Source organism: Rattus norvegicus, chromosome 4 (assembly GCF_021556685.1).
Source record: "Rattus norvegicus strain SHRSP/BbbUtx chromosome 4, alternate assembly SHRSP_T2T, whole genome shotgun sequence".
Lineage (NCBI taxonomy): Eukaryota > Metazoa > Chordata > Mammalia > Rodentia > Muridae > Rattus > Rattus norvegicus.
In genome coordinates this window covers 119,690,634-119,711,711 of record NC_141537.1, presented here as the reverse complement: position 1 = coordinate 119,711,711, position 21,078 = coordinate 119,690,634, and the positions used below count along the sequence as shown (strand labels likewise).

The 21,078-nt window shown below is 46.0% G+C and overlaps 1 protein-coding gene across 1 annotated transcript in view; it reads right to left on the bottom strand.

The window, feature by feature from the left end:
• The window catches only part of Add2 (adducin 2), a 99,532-nt gene extending 82,982 nt beyond the window's left edge, over positions 1 to 16,550 (bottom strand). The window contains exon 1 of the mRNA XM_087655829.1: positions 16,332 to 16,550. The gene's annotated coding sequence lies outside the window, so the exon portion shown is untranslated. The remainder of the gene's footprint in view (positions 1 to 16,331) is intronic.
• Positions 16,551 to 21,078: the final 4,528 nt, after the last annotated feature.

The following is a 21,078-nucleotide window of genomic DNA, read 5'->3' as shown; positions in this document are numbered from 1 at the left end:
TAGCTACTACTCCAACCACAGGGCAACCTGAATCTCACATCACCAGTCAGCACGGAGGCTGGTGTCCTATTCCTTTACTGCCCCTGCTCTATTCTTCCCATGTGGGTCAACTCCCCTGCCCAGGCACAGCACCTCTAAAGGCCACTCTTCTCACCTTCCTCCTGACCTTTCCCTGAGCAGCTGGCCCTTGTCCCCAACCGCACAGTGGAGGCTTCAGAAGCCCCTCCATCCCCTTCTGTTGCTGCATTACCATGCAGTCGGTCTTTCCAGCATAGACTCTGCTAAAGACTCAGTTTCCCCTGCTTATCTCCCCAGGTCCCCACAACTGTCCTCACCCCACTCTAAGCCTATGAAGTCACCCAAATGATACAATAAGAATGTGGCCACCCCTGTTCCTCTAACCACCTGAGTTGACCCCTGACCCCCTTAGCATGGGGCATCCTGGCTACTTAGCCAAGAGCAGCTTCCCACTGTCACTCCCCTGTCCCACCTCAGTCTCTCTTCTGCAGAATAGGTGGATGCTGGCGCTGTCCATCTGCTGTTTCCAGACTAGCTTCCTCTTCCTGACTCAGTGTGAAGTCTGGTTCTGCCAGACAGTCCCACACCCGGGTCAACAGCTACATGCAGGTGTCCAGCGAACACACAGCCAGGCCACAGTGACAAGTCATTTATTAATGTTAGCACATCACAAGCTGTGATGAGCAAGTGTTCATTTTCCTGGACCTCTTTCAGGCATGCCTTCTTTCTGCTCTCTTCAAAACCCTAAAGGTCAGTTAAGGGGTGCTCTCAGAGGCAAAGATGCCCCTTTCACCTTCTTTCTTCATATTTATTTTCATGAGTATGTGTGAATTTCTACACACGTGTTATGTACCACACATGTGCCTGGTGGCCTCAGAAGTCAGAAGGTGGAACCCGATCCCCTGTAGCTGGAATTACTGATGGTTGTGAATGAGTAGGGGATGGGAGTAGAACCTGGCTCCTCTGTAAGAGCAGCCAGCGCTATTTAATTCTGAGCTATGTAGACCAGGCTAGGCCCAAATGCAGAGATAGGGTTAAAAGTGTGCACTACCCTACTCAGCCATGACACGTTTCTAAAGAAACCTACTCAGCTAAAGCTATAAAAAACAGAACTTGGAGGGGACTAGTAAAGCAGAGTACATTGTCAGAGTGAGGACCCGGCCACCAGCAGCCTGCACAGAGGAAGGGTCCAAAGACCCTGGGTCAGCTCCTGGCTGGGTCTGAATGCCACTCTCATCTGAGGCCGCTCCCTGTGTACTCCATGGCACCCCCTGCCAAGCTCATGCTGCCCCTCTGAAGCCAAGAGACTCGCCTGCTTGCCTGAGAATGGTAGAGCCAGCTGACCTATTGAGATCAGCAAACCATGAAGAGAGTGTCCTGCTTAAACATTCAGAAAGACACTCAGCATTGCTGATCTTTAGGACATGAATTAAAGCCAAATTGAGAGAGAAAGAAAGAGGCAGAGACAGACAGAGAGAACAATACCAGGTGGAGAGAGACCAGGAGTGTCAGAAGGCACAGCCATTTTGGAAAGCATTTGGCAGTAAGAGTAGAGAATGCATGCCTCCGTCATGGTGTTGACTCAGATAGCTGAAGTCTCAGATTCCCATGAATACCCACACAGACATCAGCTTCCTTCCTACCTCAAAATGAAGCTCACCCAAATGCCTTTTATTGTTTTGTTTTTGAGATAGTTTCTCACCCTGTAGCCCAAGCTGGTCTGAAATGAACTATCTTCCTGCCTCAGCTCACAAGTACTGGAAGTACGGCACACACCTCTCTGCCCAGGCCATGTGACCTTTAGTGGGTGCCTATCTAAGAAATAATGGTATTGCTTCTAAAGGCCTATTTCAGAGCAATTAATAACTGTCAGTGGGCTGAGGAGATGGCACAGTATATACAGAGCTTGCCACACATGCCTGAGGCCTGAGTTCGGATCCCCCGGACCTACATAAAGCTGGACACGATAGTTATGCATGTAATTCCAGTGTTGATGATATGGGAGGAGGAGACTGGAGAATTCCTGAAGCTTAACTGAAGTGGCAGTTCCGTGATCCTGTGTATTTGTAAAATTCTCAGAACCACATATCCAAAGAAGATAAAATCTGATGTAGGCGTATTAAGCCTAACCATGTAAATTACCAAGCGTGTTTCTATGACACAGGGGTGACCATTAGCAATAGAGCAGAGGAACAAATTACCTTAGGAGTGCAAGCATCTGAGCCCACAGCAGCTACACATCACCTCTGAAGAACCAGAGTCAGCAAGTGTCACAGAGCCGGGCTAGCAGCCCAGCCTCAGGTCCAGAAGTCATGTGATCCATCTATTCCTGCCACCCAGAGCTCCACCTTGAATGGCACTCACAGAACCACATGCCAAATCCACAACCACCTGGGCCCTTTGATTGGTAGACTCAAATGACTGACATCTTGACAAGGTGGGTCACATGCTTGGAGCACCATCCAAGTGCCTCCTCCAGAAACCCTGCGACGTGGTAGTTACGGAGTGGGGATATAACCTTCCTTTCTCAGAGTCAAAATCACATTCGAAAAGAAGATCCCAGCAGAGGAGAAGTGTAGGAGGGTTAAACAGGGATTCGCTGGGTAGCAGCTTCATGGCCCTGAAACAGTAAGCCCTCCCCTGCTCACTTCCCTGCAGACCTGGGTCTGTCTCAGGATGCCTCTGCTCTGGATAAAACCCCCAGGACCCACGCCCTCAGCAGAGGCAGAGCTCCTCCTCATAGGCTGCAGCACCTGATCCCCCACATCATCCACTTAATTGAACTGTGCGCACTGAATGCCCCAGCTGCAGAAGCTATGGATTTTATCTCATTATAAATCAACTTAATAGATTTATCCAGTGATGACATTCTCGAGCTGCTTTCTCATTGTGTTTAAAGTTGGCAGTGCTGAACATCACAGCTCAATGTCAAAAGCTCATGTTTATAAAACAGAAAATGACACTTAAAATTTATAGAACTTAGATGAAATTAAAGAGCTACTCTAAGTAGTTGTTCTTTAACTGGAGCCCAAAGGCCTGTCAATTAGCATCTTGGAAGATGGCAGTTTACCCTGGAGCTCCAGCTATGTCCCCTGTTCTGATGACCTATGGACTGCACCTTAGGTGATGAGATCTATTCAGCCTCAACAACCCACTGCCCGTTGTAATCCACACAAAATATTGCTTTGAAACAAGTCCTAGATATTATCCTAGATATTACCATTTCATTCATAACTATAATAGACATGCCAGGTGGAGTTTCAATCCCTTGATGTCTTCAATCCTGATATGTCCACGGCCTGGAACAGAATGTGATAAATACAGTCTTCAGAACAGACAGTCTCACTGCGTGAGACTTAAGCAGACTCAAGCTGTGTGGTGGAATTCCAAAGCCTGTGTCCAGCCTTAAGAACCTGGCTAATGTATTGGAAATCTAGATTTTAAAATATTTTTAAGAAAGGGTACGCATAGCCTTGGTTGGTCTGGAACTACACAGAAGTAAAAAATGATCTGCCTTCCAAATGCTGGGATTAAAGGTATGCACACACAAGGTAGCCATACTTAGATAAAATTATTATTTTTTTTGTTGGCATAAACGTATTAGATTGCATTATGGAGATTTTTCCAGACAAGTCTTTCGTCTCTGTTCTTTTCTTTTACTTGTGCCCCATCACCCCGGTAGCCTCCTCCCCGTTTTCATGCCACATATGACCTTTTGCTCCCCACCCACTCTCACGTGCACACAAATGTTAAAGGTAGAATCTGCATGTGAGAGAAATCATGTGATCCTTGTCGGAGTCTGTGGCGTCTCCATTAATAGAACACTGTCGGAGCCATTCATTTTCTTGAAAGTTCCATGATGCCGTTTTCCGTACAGCTGGGTCTGTGCACCACATGCTCAGCCTCCATTTATCAGCTGGACATCTAGGCTGCTTCCACTCCCTGGCTGCTTCAAATAGAGCGGACTTGGCCGAGCAAATGTCTCTGTGCTAGGATACAGGGTCCCTCAGGCTTACACCTCAGGTGGACAGCCGGCTATATGGTGCTTCAGTTCAACTTTTGAGGTTTCACTGATGGCTGCACTAGTTTGCACTCCCAACCCGCAGTGAGTGCTGGCTCCTCCTTTCCTACATCCTAGCCAGGTTTACTGCCATTTTTTTAAACTTCAGATGTCTCTGACTAGAGTGATATAAAATGCTGTCTAAGTTGGGATTACTATTGTGGTGATAAAACGCCATGGCCAAAAGCAAGTTGGGGAGGAAAGGGTTACACCCATTTTGTAGCTTCCATTGAAGGGACAGGAACTCCAGTAGGACAGGGACCTGAGGGCAGAAGCTGGTGCAGAGGCCATGGAAGAAGGCTGCTAACTGGCTCACTCACACTGGTTTCCTATATAAAGTCCAGGACTACCGACCCGACGGTCTGGGCCCTCCCCCACCAGTAACTAGTTAAGAAAATATCCTAAGGACTTGTTTGTAGCCATGTGGATCTGAGGAGAGACACAGATAAAAAGCTTCACTCTGGACATTCATGGAAAGGGCTACTCTCTAACTGTGTAAAGAGGGAAATCCAAAAGTAGAAGTATATTATATGTGGATCGTTTTCAGATACTAACAGCAGACTTAGAAACACATCGAACGGTTCCTTAACGATTCGGTGTGAGCGGGGACAGCTGGTCCATATTACAACTCCACCACTCCCATCTTGTATTATGTTCGACACAGTAAGGCATGCCTGTAATCCCAGCCCTCGGGAGGTAGAAGGATTGGGTGTTTGAGGCCGGCCAGGGCTACAGAGTTAGTCTTTCTCTAAATACAAACCAAAACAAAACATAGAGAAGACAGGCGAAAAAGAAAGAAAATGTCTAGTTTTATTTTTTATTTTATTTTATTTTATTTTATTTTTTTTATTATCTTGAGTATTTCTTATATACATTTCAAGTGTTATTCCCTTTCCCGGTTTCCGGACAGACATCACCCTCCCCCCAAATGTCTAGTTTTAAAGTAGCAGAAAGGAAACTTGGCATGGAAGGGTTAAAGTGCTGCTGTGTAGTGTAGCTATGGCAACAGATGCAGCTGATTTAGCACACAAGAGGGTGTTGGGAAGAGCAAAGGGAAAGAAGGGAAATGTGGTGCCAGGAGAGAAGAATCTAAATAAAGGGTTACTGAGATCTCCAGCATAGATGCTCTGTAGCAGACAGTGTGGAAGAAGGCCCAGCCACACGGAGGGTCCTGGGATCTTTCTCTGCAATGTACTTTTCCTTTTCCTTTTTTTTTTTCCTTCTCTGAGACAGGGTTTTACTGTGTAACTCTCACTGGTCTGGAACTTGCTATGTAAACCTCGCTGTCCTTGAACTCACAGACAGCTACTGGCCCCTGCCTTCTGAGTGCTGGCATTAAAGGCATGTGCTACCATCCCCAGCTTCAGAGATTTAAAGTGTTTTTAGTTTTCTTAAACAGTCATACAAGATAATAGACACCACACCATGTGATATTGTTGAGCCAAGTTTTTTTGTGGGTCTCCTTCCCCATCTCTTCCACCCACTGCTACTGTGCCCTGCTACACACACATACACACACACGCACACACACATACATACACACACATACATACATACACATACATACATACATACACACATACATACACATACATACATACACATACACACATACACACACATACACATACACATACATACACACATACATACACATACACACACATACATACACATACACACACATACACATACATACACACACATACACACACACATACATACACACACATACACACACATATACACACATACATACACACACATACACACACATACATATATATACACACACACATACACACATACATACACACACATACATACACACATACATACACACACATACATACACACATATACACACACATACATACATACACACATACATATACACACATACATACACACATACATACACACACATACATACACATACATACACACACACATATACACACACACATACATACATACACACACACACACACACACACTTCCTCTTTCATGTCCCATGCATTCCACTGCCCTGCCCCATTCTTCCTCATCACTCTTGATCTCCTTTCTGGGTTTTTTGACTTCACTTATATTCATAATTGTTTCCATATATACATGTGTACATTAAAGGCTAGGATCTACAGATGAGGGAAAACAATTTTTGCCTTCCTGAGTTTGGGCCATCTTGCTTATTTTATACCTATCAGATCCACCCATTGCCCTGTGTTTTCATTTCTCTTCACTGCTGAATAACACCCTATTATATACATGTACCACACGTCATTGTCCGTTCCTCTGTTGACAGACATCTGGGTCGCGTCCATTTCCTGGCCATTGTGAGTAGAGCAGCGGTAATCGCAGACATGCAAACCTCTCTATGGTGGGATACAGAGTCCTCTGGTTATCTGCCCAGATCCCTGTAGATTTTCTAAATCAAGATTCAGTTCTTTCTGGGGCCCCATGCTGAATAAAAAGTGCTGAAAATTACACTCATAAAATAACAAGTGGAAAAACACACCTACAGTTAAATGAAATTATCTTCATGAAGTCTCCATATACCTCAATGCTTAAGAATTCTGTTCTTCAAGAGAAACAATTTATTGGTGACATTCAAATGGATTTTTCTCTTCAATAGAAAGATTCACAATTGAGCATAGGCATTTAACTCCCCTTTCTGAGCACCACAGAAAATTGCCAAAGGAATGTAAAAATAGGAACAAATTCCAATCCCTTTGGGTTACCAGGAAGCGTGGCCGGAACTGTGGGGGATTGACATCTTGAAACGTGGTTCCTCCCATCCAGGAACACCACATTCTATTTCTTAAGTCAATATTGGTGGTTCACATTTTTTTTTGTGAAAACTGTCTATTTTGTCAAGCGCTTGCACATGTGGGATTAGGTAACTTGCCTGCTATTTTAAATCTTCTCCCTTTTGTTCCATATGTTGCCTCCAGCATTCTGAATCTGCACCCTTTTTGTCTTCATTAGCCTTGCCAGAAGTTTGTCTATTTTACTGACTTTCTAAAAGAACTTGCTAGACACAAAGTGAGGGAGGGGCTGCTAGGGGGAGGGCAGAACTCAGGAAAGGTGGAGGTGGAGTCAGGAACATACCCTAGATATGGGAATGAAGAGATTGCATTTCTGTTCCAAAAGATCAACTGTGGACCTAGGGGGGTTGAACTGGAGTGGGGGTAAGCCTAGGGAATATCCCATGTGCTCCATGCTCTAGCTAATGGCAGCGTGAGCCAACGAGACCCAAGAGACACCAGCCAGCATGCTGAGGGAGATGGAGGCAACCTTGTTGGCATAGAAACTAGAATCTAGCTAGGTTTCTTGGGACCTAGATACAGTCACTTCTGGGAGCCAAGTCTTCCCTATGGACCAGCGACCATGGGAGAGGAAGGAACCCTATCTGTGATCTCTCTGTCCAGGCTGCAACATGTTTTCTCTTCTCCCTTGAACTATTTCCTCTTCATGCAAGGCTCAAGGTGACCGGCCACTGTGTGCATAAGAGATGGGGTGCAGGGCAGCAAACAGTCCTCAGAGCTGCCACAAAGAAAAGTCACAGGGATTTGCCACCTAGCATGGTAAGATTTTCTAGTCATTTCCAGGCTGGGCCAAGGTTAAGACCATCCAGGTTATTACATGAAATTTGCTTTGGGGCAGACACATTCTAAATGTGGTGGGAAGCATGAAGCCTGTGGGACAAAGGGCCATGTCAGACCCAGATGTCAGCCATATTTACTCCTGTACCAAGCAGCATTTGTTAATGAATATTGCTCTTTCAGCTTCCCCAGCTGAAATGATAATCATTGACCTTGCTCACAGCTTCTAGCTTACAACCCAGCATGGTATAGTTCTCTGATCATCAAAACCTGGGTCTACCATGCCACCCAAAAGAGCTAGAAGAGTTTCATTGGCTTCTACCCTCCTCCTTGACCCTCTATCATGCCACACAGAGCACTGAGCCTGTGGATAACTACAGAACTCAACTAGACTCATCCACTGTCCCAGGTAAGCAGGAGGACCTGGGTTAAATCCCAGAACTCATATGAAAACTGGGTGTAAGGGAACATGTTTGCAATCCCTGCACTCAGGAGCCAGAGACAAGAGGATGGTACTGAGGCTCACTGGCCAGTTAGCCCAGCCTACTTGGTGAGCACCAGGCCAGTAACACATCTTGTCTCCAAAGACAAGATGAGAAGGTTATGCATAACAACATCTCAGGCTGACTCCTGGCCTTGGTATGATTGAATACACACATGTAACATTCACAAAAACCATGGAACTGGAGAAACATCTCAGTATGAGAGCACTTGCCTAACAGGCCCAAGGACCAGAGGTTAATAACCTCATGCCACGATATAGGGAGGAGCCATCCCAGTGATGTCGTAGGTGCCCCAGTTTAGGAAGACAAAAATGGTACGCCTGTGAAAGCTTAAGAGTTTGAGCTGCTTTGGTCAAGGATCCCAAAGAAGAAAGCAAGTAAGTATCCCTATAAAAGTCAGGGAGCAGTTACCTCTAGGCGGGAGGAAATGGGATGGGTAGGAGCACAGGACTCGTGGCTACCATCACCATTTCTTGCTGATCTGCACAGTGGCCACTCAGGCATTAATTTTAGGACTCCATTAAATTGTACCTTAGTCCACGTACTTTGCTATGCTTTCTATTTTGTGAAGCTTGTTTTTATTTTATAATTTTGTGTATGTGTGTCTGTGCATGTATGAAGAACCACGTCCTTGGAGGCCAGTAGAGGGCGTCAGAGTCCCTGAGGATGGGAATCACCCTATGTAGGTGCTGGGAACTGATCTTGGGTCTTCTTCAAGAGCAGTATAAACTCTCAACTCCTAAGCCATCTCTCCAGCTCCCATGTTTTCCAATTTTTAAATCTTTTGTAGAATAAATAAATAAAAATCATTGAAGAGCTATGGCTATAGCTGTGGTAGAATGAGTGTTTAGTGTGTGCAATGCAAAAATAATCAGCTAATTAGTCACTGCATGAGGAAAAGAGCTAACAACGTTCTGTGCTTCCAGCACAGTTATTTTTTTTTTCCTTTTGCATGTGAGTATGTGGTGTTTTCAAGTGTGTGGGCACACATGTGTGTGCAGGTATGTGTGCACAAGGCTAATGTTGGGAATCTTTTTCCATGGCTCTCCACTTTGTTAACTGAGGCATGATCTTTCAGTTGAAACCAGAGTTCCCTGATGCAGTTAGCCTAGCTAGCCAGCTTGTGCTTCAAATCCCTTTTGCAGTTCTGTATTTACAGGTGGGTCACACCCACCTGGCATTTATGTGGGTTCTCGGGATCTGAACCCAACTCTCATCCTTATGTGGGAAGTGCTTTGTCCACCAATCTATCTCCCCACCCTGAGTTGTTTCTTTATTTTTTAAATGCAGACAACAAATATATATATACATATATATATATATCTTTCATAACTTGGAAGTTTCTAACTATTAGAAGATAATGAATAATATATAGAGTGTTAAGATGAAAAGAGTTTGACAAGGAATTACAAAAGTATTGGGTGAAAGGAGTATTAATTCTTATACAAGCAAGAACCAAAAAGACATGACATTCTCTGGAGAAAAAAAAACCCAAGAAAGAAGTAAAATGAAAGACTGAATATCGGAAAGAAGAGTGAGCACAGACACCTGTATAACTCGGAATTTCACCACTGTGAGCACAGTTAGGAGCCCAATAGGAATAGAAGCACGGGTGTTAGAAATCAAACAGGTTGGTGGGAGGGGGTTACTGAGAGGGGGGAAGTGAGCAGGATAAAAAGTGAATAAGTAAAAATAAATAAAGTTAAATTAAAAAAATCAAACAGATACCAACTGGCTGTAAAGGCAAGAAATGCCTTAGGTGAGAGATTAAATGGGTGTGAGAGGAGAAGGAAAGACATTAAGGTAGTAAGTCTTCCATTATTTGGTAAAGAATGGAACAAATATATATTATTATATATAATTTTATTAAATACATAGGCAAATTTCAAGTAAGACTAGTAGCCAAATAACCACAGAGAATGCAACCCCTTTGAGTCCAAGAGCAAGACGGCCTTGGGCTGCATTTAGAGAACTGCTAGTGAGGAAATTAGTCTACAATTTTTTAATGTAAAGCAAAAGTCTAGAACAACAAATCTGCCATGTACAATATTAATGTTTATTAATATTGGCTAGAAAAATCCAGTTGTGTTGTTTTGAAATAAACGAAGCAAAGGTGCAGCTCAGTGCAAGCAAAAGGCAAAAACCGAAATAACGTGGGCGAGTTGGGTGCGGCTCCCACACCTATCATCTCAGCATTCAGAAAGCAAGGTGGAAAGTATGCTAGCTCAAAGCCAGCCTGGGCTAACAAAACTAAAACCAACCCCAAAAATAGCATGGAAGAAGGAAGTTTTAAAATTTAAAACTGGGTTAAAGATTATTTAAGGCAAGGTCTTGGTTTCATTGTCACACTGTGAAATTTAAAGCAGACAATGAAACAAGGATACTTGGGATAACAATTCAGTCTATGCTGAAGACATGAAAATCACAAGTTTTGTGTCAAGATTATGTTCCCTGGAGTTGTCCCAGACTTAGTCCTAAAAACCTTCCAGGAAATCCCAGGCTGTGTGGCCAGTGCCCCACACAGCATCCCAGCCTTGGCAGCTAATGCCCCACAGAGCATAGTACCAGCAGTGTTGTCCAGCACTGTGTGTGTTGTTCAAGATAACCCACGAGCCCACTGTTCTGCATCCAGATTCAACCAACCTCACACTGAAATAGTTTGTATAGAGGAAGTGGGGCTGGAGAGATAGCGTTTGACAGTCTTATGAAGGACCCAAGTTTGGTTCCCAGCACCCACATTAGGCAGCTCATACCTGCATTAACTCTATCTCCAGGAAATCCAATAACCTCTTCTTGCCTCCCAGGGCACTTGTATATTTGTGGTGCACATAAACTCATGCATGCACACAGAGATATAAATAAATGATTCCATTTTAAAAAATGTGCCTCTACCATGCAACCCAGCTGTCTTGCTCTTGTATAGGTTCAAAGTAAATAGCAGTAGCATATCGTTCATTTCAAAAGACACCTCACACCCACACCTACCATAGCACCATCACAAAGGCCAACATATGGAGCCAACCTAGGTACCCAACCACAGATGACTGGCTAAAGAAAATGCTGTATGTACACTCTATAGGGTGCTATTCAGCTGTAAAAAAAAAATGACATCCTGTCTGCTGCTGCTAAATTGACAGAACTAAAGACATTATATTGAATAAAAGCCAGATTCAGGGAAGCCTGCATGTCCTCTCTTATGTATCTCACATGAATGTCTTCATTTTTCCTTCTGCTTTTGTTCTTGTTATTTTGAGACAGTGCCTCATGTAGCCTAAACTGGCTTTAGTCTCAGACTCACTATATAGCTAAGGGTGGCCTTGAACTACTGACCCTCCTCTATCTGCCAGTGCTGAGATAACAGGCACGGATCACTCCACACCGGATGATCAAACATAAGGCTCCGTACGAGTTAGGTAAGGAATCTGCCAACTGAGCCCCTTCCCCAGGCCTGAGGGCCTCTTCAACAAGACAAGTAGAATACACAATAGTGACTTTCAGAGGCTTGGCTGTGTGGACTGGAGAGTGTTAGAAGGAAGTTAGGAATAGATACTCGAGCACAACTGATAAAAGGAGGAAGTTCTGGTTTCCATGGCAGCATGAGGGATGACTGACAGCTTGCAATTGCCTATTCCAAGTTTCATGAATAACTGAAAGACGGGGGCTAGAGGGCTGCGAATGTGAAGTCATGAGAGAGTGGAAGCAATAATTACCTTTGTTTCATCAGAACACATTGTAGACGTGTATAGGAATATCACAGTGATCCCACAAAGAAACATCAAAAATCAAAGGGCATCTCAGGAGGTGAACACATCAACTGCCTTGACTCACTAATGGTTCATTTCATTATATAGAAACTCATGGCGCCATACCCCATAACCATTATATAGAGCAACTCACAGCACCATGGCCTGTAACTTAATATATAACTAATACATAAATACATATATATATTATAACTAAAATAATGACTTTAAAGACTGGGTAGGTAAGAATAAGATTATCAATGGATTAGTTTTAATTGATACCACTGAGCTTTGCGTGTTGTTTCCAGTGCACTCAATATCTGCACGCCATTCCCATGTGTTTCACCTGGGAACCAAGGCCAGGGTAACTGGCCTTTCATTCCATGGGTACCATCTGAATAAGAGGGACTAGGGTGTGGTGGTTAAACATAGAAGTCATTTTTGGTGCTACAGCCTTAAAATCCTTTCAAACCAATCCTTCAGTAGACAGGTTGAATACCAGCATTGTAATCTCTTTTAGAGATTCAGAATTGTACCTCAGCAATCCTGGCCATGTCCTACAACATAGTTTAGGAGCTTTCAATAGGACAGAAATTCATCCTGAAGGGAAACAAACTTCTCATGGACCCAAGGAACGGCCCGTTTGCTTTCAGTAAAATGTACTTGAGTATACATATGTTCTCCTAAGCCCTACATTGCTGAAATGCCAACAGGGTTATCGAGGTGGCTCAGTGGGTAAGGACACTCACCAAGGAACATGTTCGATGGTCTGAAGTCCATCCTTGGCCCCCCATGTTGGAAAGAGAGAACTGACTCCCACCAGCTGTTCTCTGACCTACACATGTGCACTGTGGCACCTGTGCACACTGACACACACACAAACACATGGACACACTAAATATTTGTAATGAAAATGTTAATGCCCAAACAAGCCAGGCATGGAGGTTCATGCCTATAGTCTCTGCTTTGGGAAAGTGGAAGCAGGAGGATTGCCGTGAGTTTGAATACTACAAAAGGTCTCAAAAAAAAAATGGAAAATGATGCCTCAGGTCATTTCTGCCCTTACCATCACTTTCTGCACTTTACTATGGCAATGGCAGTTCGGGCATGGCTCTCAGCATGCCTGCAAAACAATGCTAACAGCCCCAGAACACACAGCTACTTGAAGATAATCAGATATAATTTAAAATTCTGCCCCCAAGCCACCCCCAGAGTGCCTACATAAACTGGCTGCCGGTTCATTTTACAGTAACAATAGTCAGTGCTAACGTATAAAGAATGCCAGTCTGTGTCCCAAGACTCTCACATGTAAACCGCATCAGTTCTTAGGGAAGCAGCACCTTACGCTTAGTCTCTAGATATCAGAGGGTTCTGGAGAACAAAGAGGCGGATTAACTGGCCTAAGTCTTACACCAGTAAGTCCAGCCACCAAGTAGTTGGGTTCCACTTCACCGAGGCACCCCCTTGGCTGAGTGTAAGGCAGTTAACAGAAGTCAGTCCATCTGCAGTAGTGGATAGCTAGTCCAGGTTTTTGAGAATCAACAGGTACATCACACTCTTACTGCATGTGGCAGCTGCTGCTACTGACAAGCGCTTCCAAGTTGGTCCATGGGGAGGTGCGTTTGGCATAACCCTCTCATTCCTTACTATTGGCAGTCGTCATCAGGAGCTGATCCTCTGAGCTCGGCCAGCCATTCCCTGTGCAGGGCAGCCTCTTTCTCCCCCGTACATTCTATTCGAACTCCCCTTCCTTCGCCCATGCTCTGACTCATCAGGCCTGCGCCTCGCTCAGACAGGGCAACATAGAACCGAAGCCCAGCCCTAAAACAATCCGGAGCACATTCTTCATTATTCCTTAGTTAAAATTATCACTAGGGTAAAGTGATTCATCTTAGAGACTACTCAGGTCCCCGGGCGTGTACATTACCTCAGAACACCAGGGGCATGAGAGACGGGGAGACCAAATCAAGCCTACTAAGCTCACCCTGTGTCTGACAAGGAGAGAATGGAAGGCTTCACCCCACATGCTGTGTCTGATAATGGGGTCTTCCTGGTCCCCTGCCTCCCTTTGGAAGCTGTCCTGTTTTATATTCTGGGTGAATGGTGATTCCTCTTTTTCTAAGACGATGCTCATCACAGCTTGTAAAGATGCATTTGAGAACATCCTTTGTGACCATGGCTTCTTGCATGACATGAAATGCTAACAGGGTGGAGCCCTTGGCCATCTATGTCACACATCTTTGTTTCCAGAACTTCCTATCAAACCAGGCATCTAGTAGCTTCTTATGAATATTCACTGAATAATCAATGAGTGTTTACAAATAAAACACAGACAAGTGGGCTGGGCAGCTACCTTCCCGGAGTTTCTGGAAGGTCCCTCCGCTGCCATTAATTCTATCCTGCTTCCTTTTTTCTACACTAGGTTACCTTGTTATATTTTATGAATCCTTGTAAACCGACTCAAATCCCTTGTGAAACAAGGTAGGAGTTAAATAAATATACTTTTCCATGTCACATATATATTTAAAAACTTAACATAAATCCTCTGCCAACACACACACACACACACACACACACACACACACACATTTGACCATCTGCACACTTTTAAAAGAGCTGTGGTTTATCACTGGGAAAACTAAGGCAGGAGGATGGTGAGTTTGAGGCCATCCTAGGATGCATGTTGAGAACTTATCCAAGAAAAAAAAATTTAAGAAGCTGAGTTTTGCTGTCTCCAACAATATAGTAATGTTTAAAGTGAGTTCTACCCCAGGCCCAGAACCTGTGAACTAACAGCATCCACACAGTTTGGTAATGTGTCTGGGACAAGCTCACTTCTAATGAGACTGGGTGACTGGATGGACAAAAAGGAACATGGGCTGGCAATGAAACTGTTGTAGATTCTGGATCAAAAAAAAAAAAAAAAAGATTAGTCTGTGGGCTTTCCAAAAGTAATGTGCCCCTTTCACAGTGAAGAGTTTGTCATGCTAGGCAAGGTCCTGGTCCACAGGTACTGAGACATCTGTCCACTTTATATAACAAAGGACAGAAGGCAGACACACCGTGGGTACAGCTCAGTGGTAGTGCACCTGCATAGTGTGCTGGAGGGTTCCATCTCCAGCACCACAAAGTAACATTTTGAAAAGAGCAAAAATACTCAATAGTCGAACCCCCTGTTGCCAGCTACAGTTTCTGACACGTTACCCTCATGCTAGTAGGAAGGGGTATTGAAAGTCTGACATTTGGGTTGTTTTCGACGTCCATATTCATTTCGAGCACCTTTATTCCGAGCGTTGGGCTCACAGTTCGAAGCACAAGTTAAACACATGACAGGCTCAGCCAGCCCCAATGCGGTGAAAGGAACTGAGCCACTCTCTCCCTGTCCTTAGCTCTAGCGAGGATGGAGAACCAGCCCTTTCTTACCCCTTAGTCAGAAATCTCCGCACAGAAACCTGAGACTCGATTTCTATTATTTATTTGAGACACTTAGCTCTTCATGACAAACTGCCAGAGGAGGAGTGGGCATGAAGAGAGGTGGTAATGATTTGTATGTCATGAAGACAATTTTTTAAAGAATTTGACAGGGTGTGGGTGAAACTTGTTTTTTATGTTTATCTATTCACTGCTGGCAGAGGATGGAGATGGAGGGTAGAAAAGGAAGGAGCCTGAAGAGCCAGACAATAGGCCGGTTGCAGGCCTGACTGGCATCCTAAAGCAGCCTGCCCTGCCCTGCCCTGCTGTGTTCTCCCTTCCCCCAACACCTGGCAGACTGTGGTTATGATTTCAAAACAAGAAACTGCTGGACTCCTGCCTTCTGGACCCCCGGACCCAGAATGGTCTTCTCTGCTCCTCCCTGGGGTGCAGAACGGGAGGGGAGGAGACACGAGAGAAAGAAAAGGTGGGCGCTAAAAATGAACTAGCTAGTAGCACCTCCTCAGGGACAGCGGCCTCCACTACTCCATCCCCAAAGCTTTGGGATAACATAAAAACCCAAGCCCTGGGTGCTCAGGTATCAATTCCCCATCCTGCGCATCTGCCCTGCCAGCCCCATTGCACTCAGCCAGGCAGGCGCATCTTGTGAATCTAGACCCCAGTGCTCCTAGCTGGGCAGGCGCACATCCCGCGTGGATTCCGCAGGGCGTCGGCCGGGCCGGCCCTCCGAGAAGGCTACACCTTCTGGGTGTAGCAGGCACACTGGACCTGGAATGCCCCATGTCCGCGTGCAGGCCCATCTCCAGAGCTCAATATGACAGAGCCGCAGAGCCGCAGGTGTACCCAGGCGTCCGCTCCTGCGCGGGCGCAGCCACTCCCAGGCTGAAACTGAGCTCGCGGTCATTCTGTGGCTCCAGTACCCTAGGGATCTGCCTGCTGTGGCGCCCACCCTACTCCTTCTTTGATGCCCTACCTTGTACTCGGCGGTCTCGCATCCATCCCCAAATTCACCCAGCACGGCTGGGCAGCGCTCCTCTACTCTGAGATCCGCTTCCTGGACTCACGGCTATTCCGCTGCGTGGCGCTTCCCGCGCGTCCCGCAGCTCGGGACAAAGGCCCTAGATCTGCGTCCCTGAGGCAGGCGCTGCAGTCAGAGTCAAGTCCAGAGCCCGCGGGAGACTGGAAGAAGTGTGAGCTCCCAGCAGTGCGCGATGACAAAGGGCCGGGCTAGTGCGCAGCGCCCCCTCCAGAGCCCGGCTTGCTGCAGCGTCCCCGCCCGCGCCCTGCAGCAGCCTGGGCCAAAGACAGGAGGACCTGCCCCTCAGGAGAACCCCCAGTTAGACACGCTCCGCTCTGAGTTTACACTCCGGATATATTTTATTTTTATTTAGAGTCTCAGGGCATCTTGGCTTTGGGAGGTAACTTTCAGTGCTGCTAGCTAGTGACAACCGGACGACTAAACTCCAAACCTGATTGATCCTGATTCTAATTCTGACCCCATCTTCAACCAGGCTGGGGGCTCACTCCTGTAACCTACACTGCCTCTGCTTCCTCTGGGCTCTTGTACTTCTCTACCTCCCACCGCCTGGAGAGACCCCAGTGGCTGAGTGGGGAATCAGAATCAATCTTCAGATCTGTTACTGCCCAGCTTTGTGACCTTGAGGATCCCACCTAACTCTGTGAGCCTGTCCTCTACTGGAAAATGACCTGGATCTAATGCGTTTGTCACCTGCACCTTTTCTAATAGTTATGACAGGATTCTTCAAGGCCTACCCCTCGGAAAGGAGACCTCCACCCTGCTTCCTCCAACTCCATGCTAGTCACTCCCAAAACTCAGAAATATGCCTGTCAAAATGCTCAGCTGCCAGAAAAACCTCAGGCCATTGAGGAAGAGCCCTGCTCTTCTGACATTCTCATCAGCAACCTTTTGGATTCCAACGCAGTCAGGCAGTACCCAAATCTCTGAAAGTAGCCCAGGAATGGACATGTATATACATGTTCATGGGGGAGTGTGTACATGTGCACATGAGTACATGCATGTACAGAGGCCAGAAGTTGACTTCAGGTACTTAACACATTGTCTTAGTCAGGGTTCCTATTCCTGCACAAACATCATGACCAAGAAGTAAGCTGGGGAGGAAAGGGTTTATTCAGCTCACACTTCCACATTGCTGTTCATCACCAAAGGAAGTCAGGACTGGAACTCAAGCAGGTCAGGAAGCAGGAGCTGAGGCAGAGGCCGTGGAGAGATGCTACAAACTGGCTTGCTTCCCCTGGCTTGCTCAGCTTGCTCTCTTATAGAACCCAGGACCACCACCCAGGGATGGCACCACCCACATTGGGCTGGGGCCTCCCACTTTGATCAGTAGTTGAGGAAATGCCTTACAGCTGGGTCTCAGGGAGGCATTTCCTCACCTGAGGCTCCTTCCTCTGTGATAACTCCAGCTTGTGTCAAGTTGAGACACAAATCCAGCCAGTACGCACATTACTTCACAGCCTCTTTCACTGAATGTGGAAGTGCTGCCTGCTAGGCTGACCGGCCATCCAGTAGGACAGATGGAAACACACGCTGCTGTGCTTGGCTTTTACATCCTGCTGGGGATCAGGACTCAGTTTCTCATGCTTGCCCAGCAAGCATCCTACCTACCCACTGTCCTAGTGAGCTTTGACACAATCTGAAACAATGATTCTCAAGCATCCTAATGCTGCGTGACCCTTTAATACAGTTCTTCATGTCATGGTGACCCCCAACCATGAAATCATTTTGTTATTACTTCATAACTGTAATTTTGCTATTGTTATGAACCATAATGTAAATATCAGATATACAACTCCTGTGGGGGCTGCAACCCACAGGTTGAGAACCACAGATCTAGAGTCATCGGAAAAGAAGGCCTCAATTGAAGATTTGCTCAGATCGGATTGGCCTCTGGGCATGCCCGTGGGACGATTGTCTTGACTGTTAATTAGAGTGGGAAGGCCCAGCCCACTGTAACCAGCATATGTCCCTAGACAGGTGACCCTGACCTGTAGAATAAAGTTAGCTATTAAATAGGAACCTGACTGAAGCATCCAGCAACCTTTCTCCATGGTTTCTCCTTCAGGTTCCTGCTTGAGTTCCTCCCCTAACTTCTCTCATGGATTGTGATCTGCGAGATCCTTTCCTCCTTCCCAAGTTGCTTTTGGTCATGGTGCTTTTGTCATAGAACTACAGTGAAACAGAACATTCACCAAGCTATCTCCTTCAAATATTTTAAACAAGTACTCTGATAATTCCTTTGCAAACAGGCTTGTGAGAATGGCCATTCTAGGGCTAGCCCAGTGGTAGAGTGCTTGCTTGGCCTACGTAAGGTCCAAGTACTCAGAAGTAGAGAAGTGGTGGGCGGAGACTATTAACATGAATAGTCTCTCGGCAAAAGCGGCTACTGGTGCCATGTGGGAGGCTTCACCACGACAGCCCCAGAACAGCCCACGGGCATGCTGCTCAGATGCTAAGGATGACTATTTCTCAGCAGTTCTCCCCAAACCCACACCTCCTCCGCCTCCACAGCTTCTCACGCACTTCCATGTCTTCCTCAGATGCAGTCATGGTCTCTCTCACTCTGACATCACAAGTCACAAGGGTGAACTCTCCCCTCTCCTGTACCTATGTCCAAGGTTCCACTACCAAGGAAATAATATGAAGCAGTGTTCCCTGTCAGAACCCCAGGGAATCTGGGAGCCCCTTTTAGAGTTCCATTAAATGGTAGGTAAGGCAGGCTCCTTTCCTAAACAGAATCTCAACAGGAATCAAGAACCATTTCCTAAACCCTCTCAAGCCAACTCTGTTACATTGAAATATCTCTCTGTAGGGTGCTGGTTTCCCCCAAACTAACAGCAAACCTTGCTTGGCCCCCAGCACTGTCTGAAGGCTTCATGCAACATCTTCCTCACCCAGTCTTAAAAGGCCTCTTCACTGGAGAAACTGAGACAGAGTAGAAAGGTAATTTACCCAAGACCACACCGCTAGTACAGGGCAGACCAGGGTTCTAAGCGTGTGACAGCCTCTACTCTGCAGAGGAACGAGAACAGGGGTTCTGAAGCAGAACTGAAGTTGTAGATCACGTCTGTAATCCAAGCACTCAGGAGGCAGAGGCAGGTGGATTGCTGAAGGTTTGAAACCACAGGTTTGAGACAAGCCGGAGCTGCATATCAAGTGCAAGGCCACACCTCTTCCAAAAGCAGAACTGGTACAAAGTGAAGACTAGGACTCCTTAACTCACTCAAAGTGCCCCCCTCCTCCCAGCCCGCCACAGCATTTTCAAAGCAGAAAAAAAACATCAAATGTGGCCCTCTTCTCTTAAGCCTTTAGGACTTGTTCAGATGTCTGCTAGGAGGCAGGATTACACCAATTTTGCACTGGCAGCCTGTGAAATCCCACTGATGTTGTAGGCACTTCACTCAATTCCAAACTCATGTTGAAACCCAATCACATGTAAATATTGGTGGTGTTGCCAGATGTCACCCTGAAAGCCCAACAATGTGTGGCCCTTCTTGGCCAGGGACAGAAGGATTCTGGGAACCCCAGTCAGAACTGGACACTGCAGTCAGGTAACCCCCGGGGGACAGATGTAATTTAAAAGTTGATTTTCTGATCTTCAGATTTTTGATAAGATAATTTTTCAGCTCCGAGTCTTTTGAGTATCTCTGTCAGCAGTGGATGTAGGGAGAGGAGGCAGCAGGTGCACAGCACTTTGTTTTGGGGCTTCTACGATGGCCTCAAGCGTCCCTATCCTCCTGGGATTCATCCTGAGATGTTTGTTGGCAGTAGTGATTTGCCTCTAACCAAACTTTTCAGCTAAGATGGTGGAATGTTGTCTGTCTTAGGGTTTCTATTGCTAAAAAAACAAACAAACAAACAAACAAAACAACAACAACAACAACAACAACAAAAACCCACCATGACCAAAAAGCAAGTTGGAGAGAAAAGGGTTTATTTATTTGGCTTACACTTCCATATTGCTGCTCCTCATTGAAGGAAGTCAGGACAGGGACTCAATCTGGCAGGAACCTGGAGGCAGGAGCCTTGGAGGGGTGCTGCTTACTGGCTTGTTTCTGATGGCTTGCTCAGTCTGTTTGCTTATAAAACCCAGGGCTATCAGCCCAGGGATGACACCACCCAGCATGGGCTGAGCCCTTCCCCCGCTGATCACCAGTTGAGAAAACTCGTTACAGCTGGATCTCATGGAGGCATTTCTTCAGCTGAGGTTTTTCCTCTCTCATGACTCTAGCTTATGTCAGGTTGACACACAAAACCAGCTAGCAGTGCACCGTCCTAGGGTTTCTGTTGCTGTATGAATCACCTTGACCAAAAGCAACCTGAGAAGGAAAGGGCTTGTTTTGTCTTACAGCTTGTAGTCTACCATCCAAGGAAGTCAGGGCAGGAACCTGGAGGCAGGGAGCAACACAAAGGAGGAGTGCTTACCTACTTGCTCCCCGTGGCTTGCTCAGCCTGCTTTCTTATACCACCCCAGACTGCCTGCCCAGACTCGCACTGGGCCCTCCCACATTACTTACTAATTAAAATAAAAAAAGCCCACAGGCCAATCTGGTGGGGGCCTTTCTCAAAGAGGGTACCTCTTCCCAAATAACTCTAAGGTGTCACGTTGACAGAATACCAGTCATAGGAGACTTCTCTCGTGGCAGACTCTTTTGGTTGCCTTCCTAGCATGTGCACTTCT